Genomic DNA, 18,725 nt, shown 5'->3' on the forward strand with positions numbered 1-18,725 from the left:
CTTGTTCAACCTTACTCTGTAACTCAGGTGCTGAAACCCAGGTAACATTGTAGTAAATCTCCTCTGTACTCTCTCTAATTTGTTGATATCTTTATGCAGTTCAAAACTACATCAAAATGCAGTTCCTCCTGCATTTTGTGTATTCCCAATCATTTCACTTGTCAGATCTCACCCCAACATTTAACATAGTTTCTATGCACTATGTCTTAGGTTTTCAAGTGATAAATTAGTTTATTACTGTCACATGTACTGAGATACAGTGATAAACGTGTCTTGCATACCGTCCATATGGAGCAATTCATTACACACAGCAATGAGGAAGTAAAACAATTAACAATGCAGAATAAAGTTCAAAGCTAATTTATTATCAAAGTACATGTGTGTCCGTCACCAGGTGCAGTCCTTTGATCCGTTTTCTTGCGCGCATACACGGTAGAAACAATGAAAAACTGCTAAACAACCAATGTGCAAAAGACAAAAAGTTAAAAATAATAATTAATAACTAAGGAATAAACATAGAGAACGTGAGATGAAGACTCCCTGAAAGTGAATCCATGGTGTTACAGTGTTCACAGAGTTGCAGAGGAAGTGAATTTCAGGTGCAGGGTTATGGATTGTGAGGCCGGGAGCTGGTGGGAAAGGCGAGAGTGGATGGGTGGGGTCTTTGACTGCCTCGTCGTGGCAGCGAGAAGTACAGATAAGATGCAAGTTCTCCTTGCACTTTTACACGGAAGTGAATAATAATAATAATAAACAGATTTTTTAAAAATACGCTTGCAGCTTCGGGACTTTTTTTTCCCCTGTTTTCCTCGGCTGTCTTGACGTTGCCAGTGGGAGGGTCTGATTGAGCAAGAGGTCAACACGCCTCCCTCTAGCCCGGGGGAAAGCAGCGCGGGACTGGGCGAGAAGGAGGAACTGCTCTCCTCACTTTGACTCGGCTTAAGGGGCTCACCGGGAGGTCGGAGCGCAGGTAGGTCGCAGTGTACCTTGTGCCTTTGCAGACGGGCGGTTCAGCTGAGGCTTGGCGTTACCTCCTCCATCTTCCACTCCCCAAGTAATGGCAGGGAGCCACAGGGGGAAACAACTATCCGGGGCAGATACTCGGGTGCCGCCTCGGTGAAAGTCTCTAACGGGGGTTGAACTAATTGATTAGAAACTCAGACGGAGGGAACGCGAGATCTTCGGACATGTTTTGTACGAATATGCCCCCCATGGCCAGAGTTCGGGTTGTATTAATGGGCAATCGGGCCACTTAACGCTGATTTTGATCAGCCGAGTGTCGGTGCCAGGGAACACTGCGGTGTTACCGAGGTCGCACTGCGGTCTTAATCTTTCCAAGTTCATCTATTTCTGCGCAATTAAGTATTTATTTTTAATCTCTGCTTCCGGTCCTATGCAGAAACAATAAATTTCCTAGTAGTTGCCACTTCCTGGTTTTATATTTTGGGCATGTTTATACCGCATGCGGAGTAGCGGCCAACTGGTGAAGAGAGCTAGGAACTTCCAAACTCACACGGTAGGTCAGGCAGCGTCGAGCAAAGGGAAATAGGGGTTAATCCTTCCGGTGACACAAGAAAATCTCCAGGTACTGGAAATCTTGAGCACCGCACTACAAAAGTTCGGGATGGGCTAGATGGGCCGAAGGGCGCAGTGCGCTATGTCTGTAACATGCACCAAATGCTGGAGGAACTCAGCAAGTCAGGCAGCGTCTGTGGGGAGGAACAACAGACAACGTTTCAGGCTGAGACCCTTTGTCAGGACCGAGAAGGTTCTCGGCCCCGAACTGTTGATTTCCCGCCATAGGTGTTACCTGACATGCTGAGTTGCTCCAGTATTTTGTGTTATCTTGTAATCACTTGCTAGAATTGTCCCTGACTTATTGCTGTTGAGAGAAGTTGGAGGTGAGTTGCACACCAGAACACCTGTACTCCCACGGGGTGAAGATTAGCCAGCAAACACCAGGAAATCTGCAGATGCTGGAAATTCAAACAACAACAGACACAAAATGCAGGTGGAACACAGCAGGCCAGGCAGCATCTAAAGGGAGAAGCCAGGGCAGGCTTGTATTTTTATCAGGCCTCCGTGGACTGTTTATTTCTCTCCTTCGCTGCTTCCTGACCTGCAGAGTTCCTCCAGCATTTTGTGTGCTGTTGTATAATGTTTCAGTCTAAATCTGTCTGTTTACCCTCCTGGTAGTTAAAATCTACACCAAGTCACCACCATCATCCTTTATGGTGTTAACGAATTAGATACTCGCATTATTTTGCCATCACCTCCAGTAAGTACAGTAATCTTGAATCGTCGTTTCTCTGTCACCAGTGCTTCCATTTTCCCGTGACTTCCTATCAGACGCAGATTACTATTATCAGTTACCTATCCAAAAGGTCAGGCTCATTAAAGAGTTTATTTTGATGGCAAATCTAAAAGTGAAAAATGATTGTAGCTGGCATGGTTGCGTAGCAGTTGGCGGTGCACTTCACAGTGCCAGCGATCGGAAAATCAGGGATCATTTCCTGCTGTATGGACGGGCCTGGGAAAACTTGTGTGGCCTGGTGTGTCATGTGGAGGGGAATCCGCTGCTGATAGTGATCCCATCCGCTCTGCTGTCTCTGGTCTCAGAGGCTGTGAGTTGGAGAAGCCTAGATTAGTTACATTTCAAAGTTTAGAGAAAATTTATTATCACACTGTGTATATATACCATTTGCTACCTCGAGATTCATTTTTGCAGGCATTTACAGGAAAATGAAAAATACAGTAGAATTAACGAAAAACTATACATAGAGTGATAAAAGAAGACAAAATCGTCATAGAATTATAGGGCACTACATCACAGAAACAGGCTGTTCAGCCCATCTAGTCTGTGCTGAATAAATAATACTGAGAAAGAACATGAGCCTGAATTTGCGGAATCATTTCAGAGTTGAGTGAAGTTATCCATGTTGGTTCAAGAGACTGATTATTGTAGGGCAGAGTTTCCCAACCTGGGGTCTGGGGACTTCTTACTTAATGGTGTTTGTCCATGCCATTAATAAAAAAGGTTTGGAGCCCATGTTGTTGGGTAATAACTGTTCCTGAACGTGGTGGTGTGGGACCTCGGACCCCTGTACCTCCTAAGTAATGGTAATAGCGAGAAGAGAGTATGGCCTGGAAGATGGGGGTATTTTAAGATGAATTCTGCTATCTTGTGGCAGCATTCTATGTAGGTGTGGTCATGGTAGGGAGGGCTTTGCTTGTGGAGGACCTGGGCTGTATCCACCACTTATTGTAGATTTTTCCCTTCCTAGGCACTGGAGTTCCCCTCTAATCAAAGCTGGAGCATTTTGTACATGCTGCATCTTGGTGGAGGAGTTGAATAATTATGAGGTGGTGAAGGAGCAGGTTGCTTTAACCTCACAGGCTTGAGCTTTGAGAGTTTTGTTGTGTTAGGTGTGGCGAGTGTTCTATAAAATCTCAATGAGCTCTGTTGATGGTGGAAGGTGAACCCCTTCCCACTGGATTCTCAGGACCTCGATTGAGAGCGGGACATGAAGGAAGCCCTCAACAAGTCAGACAGCATCTGTGGAAAGAGAAACAGTTAACTCTTCAAGTTAAAGACTTTCCTCAGTGCCTTGCATGTGGTTTTGTAAGTCAAAGCTGAGCTTTTTGTCACACACGTATCTACATGCACACGCAGGTGCAATAAAAAACAGACTTGAAACAGCATTAGATTCACAATAAAAACATAAACATGAATTATACACAATTTTTATAGGAGGGAATACATTTAGAACAAAAACAAGGTCCATTTTAGTGTCGAGTGGTCATTCTGTGGCTAAACTTTCAAGATTTGGTTGAGAGCACAGAAAAAGGAAACTACAGGCCAGTTAGTCTGACCTCAGTGGTGGGGAAGATGTTGGAGTCGATTGTTAAGGATGAGGTCTCAGGGTATTTGGAGGCATGTGATTAAAAATAGGCCATAATCAGCATGATTTGCTCAAAGGAAAATCTTGCCTGAAAAATCTGTTGGAATTCTTTGAAGAAACAACAAGCAGGATAGGAAAAGGAGAACCAGTTGATGTTGGGTATTTAGATTTTCAGAAGGCCTTTGACAAGGTGCCACACCTGAGGCTGCTTAACAAGCTGTGAGCCCGTGGTATCACAGGGAAGATTCTATCACGGATAAAACAATGGCTGGTTGGCAGGAGGCAAAGACTGACAATAAAGGGAGCCTTTTCTGGCTGGCTACTGGTGACTAGTGATGCTCGCCAGGGGTCTGTGTTGGGACCGATTCATTTTGTGTTTCTTTTCAATGATTTGGATAATGGCTTTGTTGCAAAGTTTGCAGATGATATGAAGATAGGTGGAGTGGCTGGTAGTTTTGACAAAGTAGGCTACAGAAGGATCTGGACAGATTAGGAGAACGAGCAAAGAAATGGCAGATGGAATACAGTGTTGTGAAGTGTATGGTCATGAACTTTGTATGAGAAATGAAAGGGTTGGCTATTTTCTAAATGGAGAGAAAGTAAAAAACCTGAGGAGCAAAGGGACTTGGGATTCCCTGAAGGTTAATTTTCAGGTTGAGTCAGTGGTGAGGAAGGCAAATGCAATGTTAGCATTCCTTTCAGGAGGAGTTGATATAAAAGCAAGGATATAAGTTGAAATTTATAAAACAGTAGTGAGGCTTCACTTGAAGTATTTTGAACAGGTTTTGGCCCCTTATCTTAGAAATGATGCGCTGAAACTGAAGAGGATTCAAAGGAGGTTCACAAAAATGATTCCAGGATTGAATGGCTTGTCATATGAAGAGTGCTTGATGGCTCTGGGCCTGTTCTCTGGAATTCAGAGCAGTGAGGGGTGTTCTCACTGAAACCTATCGAATGGTGAAAGGCCTTGATAGAGTGGATGTGGAGAGGATGTTTCCCATGGTGGGAGAATCTCAGATCAGAGGACACAGCTTCAGAACAAAAGGGAGTCCTTTTCAAGTGGAGATGAGGAATTTCTTTAGTCAGAGAGTGGTGAATCTGTGGAATTCTTTGCCACAGACAGACATAGAGGCAAATTCTTTATGTACATTGGTTGATAGATTCTTGATTGGTCAGGACATGAAGGGATACAGGGAGAGGAAAGGACACCGGGACTGAGAGGAAAATTAGATCAGCCTTGATGAAATGGCGGAGCCAAATGGCCTAACTCTGCTTCTATATCTTTTGGTCTTGTACCAGTTGGTTCAAGAACCAAATTGTTGAAGGGAAGTAGCTGTTTCTGAACCTAATGGTTTGAGACTTCTTCAGGCTTCAGTACTTCTTGCCTGATGGTATGTTCAAGAAGATGGTAGGGAACTTTGGATGTCACATTCTTGAGGCAGTGCCTGTTTTAGATACTGCCAGTAGTGGGGAGGGGTGTGCCCATGATATATCGGGCAGACTTCGCTACTCCCTGCAGCTCCTGACATGATAACAAATCCCTTAATCTTTTTAAGATAAAAGTGTGGGTGCTCTTTCCTTATGAAAGCATCCATAATTGAGCCCAGGGCAAGTCATCTTGTACGTTAATCCCCTGCAATTTAAAGCTGCTGACTCTCCCATCATTGTGAGTTTGCAATATATTGATTGCTTCCGACTGCAAAATCCAGCTGAATTTTCAGCAGTTGGATTATTTCATGCAGTCCATTAGAAAGGCAAGTTGGAACTGGTGAAGTTCACTGGCAGCTCTGTTCAGGACAGGAAGGAACCTGCTCAGAGCCAGGCAGAAGTCATTGAGTTGTTGCTGTAAGCAGCAGTCGCATGATAGGAAACTTACCGTGTTTTCCAGTGATCTCTGTATAACTTTACATTCTGTGCTCAGTCTGGATAGTTTGTGACCAAGGTCAAAGTAAAATTTATTACCCAAGTGAGTGTATTTTACCATATATTACCTTGAGAGTTGTTTTATTTTGTAGCCATTTACAGGAAAATAAAGGAATACAATAGCATTTGTGAAGAACTATACATAAAGACTGGCAAACAACCAAATTGTGAAAGTAAAAATTATAGTATTGAGAACATGTTGGAAAGGATCCTTGAAACTGAGGCTGTTGGTCATAGAATCAGTTCAGAGTTGAAGCGTTGAAGTTGTCCACGCTGGTTTAGGAGCCTGATGGTTGTAGGGTAATAACCGTTCCCGAACCTGAGACATAAGCTTCCTGCACCTCTCTCCCAGTGGCAGCAGTGGCCTTGGATGGTGGGGGGTCCTTGATGGATGCTGCTTTCTTTTGTCAGGGATCTGTGTAACTGTCAGTAATGGGGAGGACTTTGCCTGTGATGGACTGGGCTGTACCACCACTTTCTGTAGCCCTTTGTGTTCCTGAGCATTGGTTTTTCTAGTCTGGATACCCTTCACTGTACATCTGTAGAAGTTTGTCAAAAGATTCTTGGGACACGCCAAATCTACACAAACTTCTAAGAAAATAGAGGTTGTTGTGGTGGTATTTACAAGCTAGTCCCAGGACAGACCCTCGGATATAACACCAAGAAATGTACAGCTATTAAACCTCTCCACCTCCAATCCCTGAATGAGGACTTTGGGCTTCTTTCTCCTGTAGTCAATAATCAATTCTTTGATTTTGCTGACGTTGAGTGAGAGACTCTGGTTGTGGAACCCATCAACCAGATTTTTGATCTCCTTCCTTAATGCTGTATAGGTGGCGTCATGGCATCCATACCCGGACTTCAGGGTGAAAGGTCCCACGTTTGAATCCAGCCAGCTCTTCGCATGAGTTCCATCCGTGCTCGGCTGGGCATCAAGCTGGCAACTTGGCTTCGTGAAACAGACAAACGCTAACGAAATAGAAAAGTTGCCGCCCGATACCTGCCAAATGAGGCATGGGAAGAACCGTACCTTTCCCTCCTAGTTGTATACTGAGTCATCACCATCTTGGATTCGGCTTTCGATCAGTCATCTCCTAAAATAGACCACTGCAGCACAACACGAACTTTTCTATCTGTGGCCCTTCCTTGTGCAGCCATTATTTTTGTGGCATGCTAGTGTGAAGTTTCAAACCTTGTAATTTACTCAATGACTTCCTGTAAATTACTAATATTAGTCTGTGTATAGTTCAGCATGTTGGAAATTGGAAGGCCTGTGCAACCAGTCTCAGAGCAAACGTTGTTAGAGTTTCTGCTGTATGGCATCAGATTTTCCTTTCAGCCGATGATTTTTATTTGCTTAACAGCTTGAGAAAATATATGAACTAGAACAGCTCCTTTATTGAGCTGGAATGCAATTGCACATGCAGTTAAAGTTGATGACTCTTGCTAAGTTCTCTTTTGAGTACGCAACGGTACTTTGTAGTAAATGAGGGACCTATAAAGTAGAGATTACAGCTGTAATATGTAAGAAAACAGTAGACATTTTTAACACTAAGTTCCCATGAGCAGCAATGCTTAGTATGACTGAATAATTTGTTTTAAGAACTTGTAATGGACAAATACTGCCACGGGGACTCCAGAGAGACTTCCTCTCCACCCCCCACCCCCACCATCACTGTGATACTGTGGCTCTTAGCAATATTAAACATACAACACTTCAGCACAGTACAGGTCCTTTGGCATGCAGTGTTGCGGGCTAATCCATGATCAATTGAATCCCTCCTTCAAACACGCACCATAGCTTTCCATTTTCCTTTCATTCATGTGCCTATCTAAGAGTCTGTTAAATGTCCCTAATTTATCAACCTCAACCACTGTCTGGCTCTGTGTTCAATGCCCTCACCCATTCTCTGTGTTTTTAAAAAAGATAAGTCTCTGACATCTCCCCCCTAAACTTTCTCCAGCTCAACATAAAGGGATGTTCTCTGGTATTGGCCTTTGTTATACTGTGGGGGGAAAAGAAAGTGCTGGCTGTCCACTTTTCTATAACTCTTTCCATCTTAAACACCTCTATCAAGTCCCTTCTCATCCTCCTTCACTGAGAAAAGCTCTAACTCATTCAACCTCTTCTCATAAGATATGTTCACTAATCCAGGCAGCATCCTGGTAAATCACCTTTGCATCCTCTCCAAAGCTTCCACGGCCTTCCTGTAATGAGGTGACCAGACTCTTATAGAGCTGCAACATCACCTCGTGGCTCCAATTCTATCCATAAGATATAAGAGCTGAATTAGGCCATATGGTCCATTAAGACTGCTCCATCGTGGCAGATTTATTACCCTCCGAACCGCATTCTCCCTGTACATAACCTTTGATACACTTACTAATCAAGAGTCTATCAATCTGTGCTTTAAATATACCCACAGCTGTCTGTGGCAATGAGTTCCACAGATTCACTTACCCTCTGGCTAAAGAAATTCTTCCTCATCTCTGTTCTAATGAGATGTCCCTCAATTCTGGGGCCATGCCCTCTGTTGCTAGACTCACCCACTGTGGGGAAACATCATCTTCATATCTGCTGTACTAGGCCTTTCAATATTCATTAGGACTCATTGAGATCCCTCCCCCTGCATTCTTCTAAACTTCAATGAGTACAGGTCCAGAGGCATCAAATGCTCCTCACATGTTAAGCCTTTCAATCCCAGAATCATTCTAATAAACCATACCACTGTACCCTGAGTAATGAAGACCAACACTCCATAAACCTCCTTAACCACCCTATCACCTTGAAGGGCAACTTTGGGGGCATACAAAATCCTTCTGTTCCTCCACACTGATAAGAATCCTGCCATTAACCCTACATTCTGCCTCAAGTTTGATCTTCCAAAGTGAATCACCTCATATTTGTCTGGATTGAACTCCATCTGGTACTTCTTAGCTGAGCTCTGCATCCTGTCTGTGTCCCGTTGTAATCTGTAACAACCTTCCTACACTATCCATAACATCATCAACCTTCATGTCATCTGCAAACTTTTGCCTTTGGCTTTTCATATTCTGGATGGAGAAGCAGGAGGATACAAATGATAGAGTTTCCAGCAATCTGGAGTTGATCCTGGTTTCAGCTGCTTTCATTGGCGAGTTTGCATGTTCCTCCAATGACCATGTGGACCTCAAGTCTTGGAGTTCGGTAGATCTAATGATTTCTCCAGGTGAAAGTGAGTGGTAGAATCTGGGGGGGGGGGGAGTTGATGGGAGGGTGAGAAGGCTACAGCAAAAATGAGTGGAAGCATAACACTGCTGTGTGATTGACAGCATTCAGGATTTCCAATTACTGACTAAAGCTTTAGCTAACGCTATTTTATGTGAAGAGAGAAACTATAACAAACACGTTTAACAACCTTAAGCAACACGCACACAATTCTGGAGGAACTCAGCAGGTCAGGCAGCATCTACGGAAATGGATAGATAGTCGACTTTCAGGCCAAGACCTTTCTTCAGGACTGAGGAGCTGTGGTGGCAGGTCTGGGTGAATGAGTTGTTGAAGAGTCAGAGGGCAACAGTGAGAGGGTTTCACTAAACTTCCATCAAAAATTCTTCAGGGTGGGCATCACTCAAAGAGACTTTGCAGTGAAACTGCAAATCACAAGGACAAGAAAGTCAGTCAATCCAGAGCAGCACACACAATCCAGGCAGCATCTGTGGAAATTAATAAACAGTTTTGGACTGAGACACTTTTTCGTGACTGAGCTCAACCTTTTGTATTTCTGGAATATTGCTAAAATATATACAACTTTATTAGCTACACCTATACATTTTGTTAATGCAAATATCTAATCAGCCAATCGTGGCAGCAACTCCACGCATAAACGTATGCAGACATGGTCAAGAGGTTCAGTTGACCAAATGTCAGAATGGGGAAGAAATATGATGGAAGTAACTTTGTGGAATGATTTTCGGTGCCAGACGGGGTGGTTTGAGTATCTCAGAAACTGCTGATTGCCTGGGACATTCACAAACGCCAGTCTCAGAGAATAGTGTGAAAAACAAAGAAAGCATTCTGTGAGCAGCAGTTCAATGGGTTTTCTCCGGGTGCTCCAGTTTCCTCCCACAGTCCAAAGACGTACCGGTTGGTAGATTAATTGATCGTTGTAAAGTGTCCCGTGATTAGGCTAGGTTTAAAACAGGGGTTTCTGGGTGGTGTGGCTTGAAGGGCTGCTATCACATGCTGCATCTCAATAAATAAATAAATGCAAACTAGTTTTTGTGTCTCTGGAAGTGGAAGCTGATTAGGGAGTTCTGCTATTTGGTTTAATTCACCTACTGGCAACAGGGATTCATGCTATTTGATTGGACCAGTGTACCTACTGTGAATCTGAGAAAACAGTGGAATCTGTGGCAACTTCTCCTCAATATTGAGCAGTTATCAATATTTATTGTCCCTTGCTTTGCGGCCTCTATAAAGTACCAAAGGGTTATTAGTGCTTATGGGGGTATCCCAGTGATATGGGCCAGCTGTTAGGGTAAGGCAACTTCCAGTTTATTACCTTTCACTGTACATGTATCCAACCAAACAAAACAATGTTCCTCCAGACCAGAGTGCACACACGGCTTATAAAACAAGATATTACCCAGAAATAAGTTAATAAAAGATAATTCGAAGTGCATGCAGTGCGCAGCACAGGTAAACAGTAAGCAGCTCGCTGTCCTGGTGACGAGACCCCAGTGGTGGCAGGGTGTTCATGCGTCCCGTAGCCTGAGAGGCTGTTTCCAACCTGGTAGTCCTAGTCCTGATGCTCCTTTGTCAAAGACAGATCGACCCGATGCCATAACGTAAGGTACCAGGATTTCAGTAAAACCATAAGACAAGCGATACTTCGGCAAACTGCACTCTTTATTCATAGGTAGGGGAATTACAGACTGATCTCCCAAAGAAACAGTCCGGACACTGCCCTGTCTCCGAAGCACAATTCCACACAATTTACAACAGCGATCATTACAGGAAATATTATAATTACACAAGTTAATAGAGTTTTAGTATAGTTTCGATCACATGCTAAGATACAATTAGATGTAAAATCATTATTGGTTACTTATAATTATTTCTGCCAAGACTAGCCTGGGTTCAACCTAAATTCTTCATATTAGCCCCTCCCCGTGACACTTGCCCCTTCTCTCGAATGTTTTGGCCCATATTTAGTTATACCTTGAGATGCCCCTTCAATCATTCTATGTCCATATTTAGTTGTGCTTCACACTTTTAGAGAACAATGCCTAGTGTGTCACCTGTTGCCGGGTAGAGTTTCTTTTTGACTGCCCAGTAACATAAGGTACCTGTAAGACAATTTATCATAAGCTAATCATACCCCTTAATCCATTCCCCCATTTACCCATCCCTCTACCTAAGTTTACCTTTCCCTTCATCACCTGAACCTCCTTCCTGACGGCAGTAGGTCAAAGAGATTGTGAGATGGTACAACAACAGTGATATCCTGCCATTGTCTGTAAGGAGTTTGCACATTCTCCCTCTGTCATGTGAGTTTCCTCCAGAGTCCTCCCACATTCCAAAGGTCTATGCTTAGGACACATGCTGTGTTGATGTTGGAAGCATGGGAATGCTTGTGGGCTGTCCCCAGCGCATCCTCAGGCTGTGTTGGTCGTAGACACAAATGACAATTTGCTGTATGTTTCAATGCATGTGTAACAAATGAAGCTAATCTTTTTTTCTAATTTTTTTAATTTGTTGTTATTTGTGGAAGAATGGAGAGTTAGCAGATGTAACTGCCTGGTTATATTACGGGAACGGAAAGGGGTGGGAGAATATACTGAGTATAGCTTGTACCCTCTCAGAGTCATAGTTCAGTAATAAATTATAAACGCAGTTGATGAAGGGCCTTTATATCCCCCATTTGGCTCCCCTTTACCCCTTATCTTCTCCTCACCCGCCTACCACCTCCCTCTGATGTCCCTCCTCCTTCCCTTTCTCATGTGGTCCACTCACCTCTCCTGTCAGATTCTCCTTCTTCAGCCTTTACCTCTTTCTCCTATCGCAACCCAGCTTTTCACTTCGACCTCCCTCTCCCATCCACCTACCTCCCCTAACCTGGTCTTGTCTCTCACCTCCCAGCTTCTCACTTCATTCCCCCTCCTTACTCTCTCTCAGCTATCTTCCCCCTCACCTGATTTCTCCTATCACCTGCCAGCTTGTCTTCCTTCCCCCTGCCTCCACCTTCTTATTGTGACTTCTGCTCTCTTCCTTTCCACTCCTGTAAAAGGGTATCGGCCCAAAACACAGCCTGTTTATTCCTTCTATGGATGCTGCCTGACTTGCTGAGTTCCCCAGCATTTTGTGTGTGTTGCTCCCAGTAACAAATTACATATTTGCCTATCTTTGCTCACCCTTTGTTCTCTTTATATCTACAAGGAAGTTGAAATCAAAGACAAATATTAGCTTTCATCTAATCTATTGATTCCAGTGATCTCTCTGGACGCCTTGCTAATAGGTCAGTTTTTAAAAGACATGAAGCCCTTTCCATTACAACTATTTTCAGGGTTATTTCCACCAATTTAATTTGAACGATGCTTCAGAGGTGGTGACTCTTGTCCCATCTTGTCACTTTCTCCGTCCTGAAGGAGAGAGTTTGCAGAGAGTGCTAGGCATCTTGCAGAGTGCAGGTGAAATTCATGGTGGCCTGGATATGTGTAGGTTCTCGAGGTTTGGCCACAAGGTAAGTGACCTCTGTGAGCCAATGATTAAACTGCCATCCCACCTCTCGTATGTTAGAATCAGAATTTGGTTTAATATCACTGGCATGTGTGTCATGGGAAGTGTTGTTTTGTGGCAGCAGTACAGTGCAATACATAATTAAAAACTATAGTATAAATTACTATAAGAAATATATAAATTAAATAAGTAGTGCAAAAGAGAGAGCACAATAAATAGATTGATAGTGAGGTAATATTCATGGGTAAATTGTCCATTCAGAAATCTGATGGCGAAGGGAAAGAAGCTGTTCCTGAAACACTGAGTGTGTGTCTTCAAACTCCTGTACCCGCTCGCTGATGGTGGCAATGAGAAGAGGGCGTGGGTGTTGGGGGTTCCCAATGACAGATGCTGCCGTTCCAGGCTTTGCCTTCTGAAGCTGTTGGCTGTAGTGACGATGTACAATTGCATGGATTCCAGGAATCAGTGACATCTGGAGATTAAAACTGGGCACTAGGAAAGGCAGGGGAAAGATCTTTATTTTTTCAACTGTTCTGTTCTTCGGTTGGATCATAAAATAATTGGTGTTGAGGACAGGGGCCACTCTGCTGGGCCCCCAGATTGGAAGCTGGATGTAACAAGGTGAAATGTATCCACCTGCACTTGGCAATGCTTGTAATAACACACACAAATGTCGGGGAAACTCAGCAAGTCAGGCAGCATCTGTGGAGGGAAATAAACAGTCGATGTTTCGGGCCAAGAATTGAATTGAATTCAATTGACTTCATTTCTTGCATCCTTCTCATAAATGAGGAGCAAAAATATTTACGTTACATCTCTGTCTAAATGTGCAACATTCAATCAGTAATTTATAATAAATAGAACAGTCAATGTAATATAGAGTACACTCAAATCAACGTGAGTTCATCAGTCTGATGGCCTGGTGGAAGAAGCTGTCGGTCCTGGCTTTTATGCTGCAGTACCACTTCCCAGATGATAGCAGCTGGAATAGATTGTAGTTGGGGTGACTCGGGTCCCCAGTGATCCTTCGGGCCCTTTTTTCATACCTGTCTTTGTAAATGTCCTGAATCATGGGAAGTTCACAACTGCAAATGTGCTGGACTGTCCACACCACTCTCTACAGAGACCTGCGATTGAGGGAGGTACAGTTCCCATACCAGGCATTGATGCAGCCAGTCAGGATGCTCTCAATTGTGCCCCTGAAGAAAGTTCTTAGGATTTGGGGGCCCATACCAAACCTCCTCAACCGTCTGAGGTGAAAGAGGTATTGTTATGCTTTTTTCACCACACAGCTGGTGTGTACAGATCACATGAGGTCCTCAGTGATGTGGATGCCAAGGAACTTGAAGCTGTTTACGCGCTCAGCCCCAGATCCATTGATGTCAATAGGGGTTAGCCCGTCTCCATTCCTCCTGTAACCCAAAATCAGTTCCTTCGTTTCTGTGATCCTTCATCAGGACTGGAAAAGAAGCCAGAATAAGTCAGTGGAGGGAGGAGGACAGGGTGGTAGGTGATGGGTGAGGGGGAAGGAATGTGGATGGGGGAAGGTGGATGAAGTGAGAATCTGGGAGGTGACAGGTGGAAAAGGTAGAGGGCTGAAGAGGAAACCTGACAGGAGAGGAGAGTGGACCATGGGAGAAAGAGAAGAAGGAGGGGCACCAGAGGGAGCTGATTGGCAGATGAGGAGAGGAGAAAGGGCAAGAAGGGAGCCAGAATGGGGAATGGAAAGAGAGAGAAGAGGAAGAGAAGAAATTATTGGGAATCAGTGTCAGGTTGAAGGCTATGCAGATGTTGTAGTCCTGCCCTTCCAGGCAGAGTTCCTTGGAGTAGAGAATGTAGAGGAATGGTGGTAGCCGAATATGAACAGAAAACTCTTTCAGCTGTTGTGCCTCCGTCTGATATCTCCATTAGCCAGTGCTCAGTGAGTAACTATCTTGCATTGGAGTCAAGCCATTGCGTGTTCCAGTACAGCTCCTGTGCAGCATGTCACTTTGTAGGAGGGTGCAGCCCTGTGGGCCTACTAGTTGGTAGCAGGGTTTAGCCCTGCAGGCCTACCAGTTTGTAGGAGGTGTTACTATTCAGATGTGCTAAATCATGACCTTGTCCATGTTCCCATGGAGAAATACAGCATAGAAACAGGCCCTTTGGGCCATCTTGCTAGTCCCATCTCCCTCCTCCCGGACCATACACCTCTTATCAATTTGCTTATCCAAATTTCCCTAAAATGTTGAATTTGAACTGCATCTACCACTTCTACTAGCAGCTCATTCCACACTTGCAGTACCCTCTGAGGAAAGAAGTTCTCCTCATGTTCCCCTGAAACATTTCACCTTTCATCTTTAACCTATGACCTCCAGTTCTAGTCTCACTCAACCTCAATGGAAAAAGCCTGCTTGGATTTACTCTATCTATACCCCTCATAATTTTTATATATCTTGTCAAATCTCGCCTCGTTTTCCCACAATGCCAGTGTTGAATCCAATTTACTATCTCACCTTGAATGCCAAGCGACTGGATCTTCTCCACCAACTCCCCATGAGGGATCTTGTCAAAGGCCTTGATAAAGTCCATGTAGACAACATTCACTGCCGCTCCTTCATCAACTTTCCTGGTAAGCTCTTTGGAAAAACTCCATAAGATTGGTTAGACACTATCTGCCAAGCACAAAGCCATGTTGACTTTACAAACTCCTTCCAGACAGTAGTGGGGGTTGAACCCCAATCTTGCTGCTGGCTGCTCCAATTGCTGCAATACTCTTAAAGGGAGTTCTCCATGATCGCCTGCCCAGTATTTTTCCCTCAAGCAAAATCATCAAGGCAGTTGATAATCACACAAAACAGGAGCTTGCTGTGCATAAATTGTTGGAATTCCTATATGTACAGGTAACTGCTACAAAGAACTTAATTGTACAGTTTAAGGGGAAGGAAGGTCTGTCACACAATACGTGCAATCGCAAAGCTTCCTCATTGATGTGACTACTTGTTTCCATTTCTATATTTCTCTGAGCATTGTCATTGCTTCCAGGAAATTTTTGAAATGACTCTGAGTTTTTCCTGCTTGTACAGAATGTTTCTCCTCTGCCTGACTGTAGCTTGGCATCAGTGTTTGTTTTAAATTAAATCACAGTAATTGCAACAGTTGCAGATGAATCATTGAATTCAGAACATGGAACACTACAGCACAGTCCAGGCCTTTCAGCCCATAATGTTGTGCTGTTCTCCACTCCACTCCAAGAACAGTCGAACCCTTCCCTCCCGCAGAGCTCTCTATTTTCCTATCATCCAAGTGCCTGAGAGTCGCTTAAATGTCCTGAATGTGTCTGCCTCTTCCATCCACTTACCACTGTGTTTCAAAAAGAAACCCTACCTCTGAAATCCCCCTTTACTTTCCTTCAATCACCTTAAAGTTATGCCCTCTTGTGTTAGCCGTTTGTTCATGAACATTGCCTTATTATTCCTCCTCTTTTGTTGAATTTCTTTTGCAATTTATAGTAATTTTATGACATTGCACTGTACTGCTGCCGAAAAACAACAAATTTCACATCACAAACACAAGGAAGTCTGCAAATGCTGGAAATCCAAAGCAACGCACAAGATGCTGGAGTGCTCACATTATAAGACACTGATAATAAATCTTATTCCTTTGTATGCATACTCTGGTGTGTTTGGCCAATATTGTGACTCGTTGTTTAGATGAAGTCAAAGTGTCTTAAAATACAGATAGTACAAAATTCAGGCAACACACACAAAATGCTGGAGGAATTCAACAGGCCAAGCAGCATCTATAGAAAAAAGTACAGTCGACCTTTCGGTGCGAGACCCTTCAGCAGGATTTCCAGCATCTGCTGATCCTCTCTTGTTTGTGCTATCTTGTTCACAGTAAGCTCTCCCGATTGGCTCTATTCCATATTTGTATTTGGAAGTGAGCTGAAGTCATCAGATGATTCACAATAAGTGAAATAAAATCCAGCTCACTGTAAATGTACCTTAGGGTAGGGACAGATCTCTGAATAAATGTCATTAAAATGTCAAGTCCTGTCCCTTAAATAGCAAACAGCGTGGCCTTGTGGGTCGTTTATTGGTTCAAATGGAAGCATACTAGGTCAGTAAGGATAACAGAACAATAATTTTGTCTTGGTTTTTGATTTACAAACCCTATTTCCAGAAAAGTTGGGATATTTTCCAAAATGCAATAAAAACAAAAATCTGTGATATGTTAATTCACGTGAACCTTTATTTAACTGACAGAAGTACAAAGAAAAGATTTTCAATAGTTTTATTGACCAACTTAATTGTATTTTGTAAATATACACAAATTTAGAATTTGATGGCTGCAACACACTCAACAAAAGTTGGGACAGAGTTAAAATAAGATTGAAAAGTGCACAGAATATTCAAGTAACACCGGTTTGGAAGACTCCACATTAAGCAGGCTAATTGGTAGCAGGTGAGGTATCATGACTGGGTATAAAAGTAGGGTTCATCAAAGGCTCAGTCTTTGCAAGCAAGGATGAGTCGTGGCTCACCCCTTTGTGTCAAAATTCATGAGAGAATTGTTAGTCAGTTCAAAAGGAACATTTCTCAACGCAAGATTGCAGAGAATTTAGGTCTTTCAACATCTACAGTACATAATATTATGAAATGATTCAGAGAATTCAGAAACATCTCAGTGCGTAAAGGGCAAGGTTGGAAACCACTGTTGCGCGTGATCTTCGAGTCCTCAGGCGGCACTGCCTAAGAAACCGTCATGCTACTGTGACAATTATAGCCACCTGGGCTCGGGAGTACTTCGGAAAACCATTGTCACTTAACACAGTCCGTCGCTGCATCCAGAAATGCAACTTGAAACTATTACGCAAGGAGGAAGCCATACTTCAACTCTATGCAGAAACAGCGGCGAGTTCTCTGGGCCCGAGCTCATCTCAAATGGACTGAAAGACTGTGGAACCGTGTGCTGTGGTCAGATGAGTCCATATTTCAGCTAGTTTTCGGAAAAAATGGGCATCGAGTTCTCCATGCCAAAGATGAAAACGACCATCCTGATTGTTATCAGCGAAAGGTGCAAAAGCCAGCATCTGTGATGGTATGGGGGTGCATCAGAGCCCACGGCATGGGTGAGTTGCATGTATGTGAAGGTACCATTGACTCTGAGGCGTATATTAGGATTTTAGAGAGACGTATGTTGCCATCAAGGTGAAGTCTCTTCCCGGGACGTCCATGCTTATTTCAGCAGGACAATGTCAGACCACATTCTGCACGGGCTACAACAGCGTGGCTTTGTAGACACAGAGTGTGTGTACTTGACTAGTCTGCTGCCAGTCCAGATCTATCTCCTATTGAAAATGTATGGCGCATCATGTAGAGGAGAATCAGACAACGGAGACCACAGACTGTTGAGCAGCTGAAGTCTTATATCAAGCAAGAATGGACAAAATTTCCAATTGCAAATCTACTACAATAGTATCCTCAGTTCCAAAATGATTAAAAAGTGTTATTAAAAGGAAAGGTGATGTAACACAATGGTAAACATGCCTCTGTCCCAACTTTTGTTGAGTGTGTTGCAGCCATCAAATTCTAAATTTGTGTACATTTACAAAATACAATTAAGTTGGTCAGTAAAACTATTGAAAATCTTTTCATTCTACTTTTGTCAGTTAAATAAAGGTTCATGTGAATTAACATATCATAGATTTTTGTTTTTATTGCATTTTGGAAAATATCCCAACTTTTCTGGAAATGGGGTTTGTAGACTATGTTCAGTTTGTTTTGGGTTTGCTGAAATACTTTCATGGAAATGTTTAAGTCCCCGTGAGTGAGTTGCTCGCACTCGTGTGGAGCTGAAGTTATGGTGGTTAATAAATATGCTGGTGTTTTTACCCACACAAGTTTGTCTTTATTAAGAACAAACATTACAAGTTAAATTTTGAAATCCATTAAATCATCAAATTTTGAAGATTGCTCTTCAGCAATGCCAGACTTTGGAGAACTTTGAACAACTTCCAGCTATCGTCCAGCTGAGTGCTGAAGCAGCTATGTCACAATGTAAGATGTACGTACATCACCACAACTAATAATTTTAGCCACTACAGTAATGTTCCATTAATCCATCACACATAGGATTTTGGTGGTCAGTTTTCAGATATGTCTAGACCGTTGGATGTTATTCCTATTAATACTCCT

At 43.2% G+C, this 18,725-nt stretch overlaps 1 protein-coding gene across 1 annotated transcript in view; it reads left to right on the forward strand.

Moving 5' to 3' along the window:
* The first annotated feature begins 813 nt into the window (after positions 1 to 813).
* LOC132379136 (annexin A4-like) overlaps positions 814 to 18,725 on the forward strand; it is a 90,600-nt gene continuing 72,688 nt past the window's right edge. Inside the window, exon 1 of the mRNA XM_059946744.1 lies at positions 814 to 970. The gene's annotated coding sequence lies outside the window, so the exon portion shown is untranslated. The remainder of the gene's footprint in view (positions 971 to 18,725) is intronic.

The sequence above is a fragment of the Hypanus sabinus genome, chromosome 21 (assembly GCF_030144855.1).
Source record: "Hypanus sabinus isolate sHypSab1 chromosome 21, sHypSab1.hap1, whole genome shotgun sequence".
In the NCBI taxonomy this organism is placed as follows: Eukaryota; Metazoa; Chordata; class Chondrichthyes; order Myliobatiformes; family Dasyatidae; genus Hypanus; species Hypanus sabinus.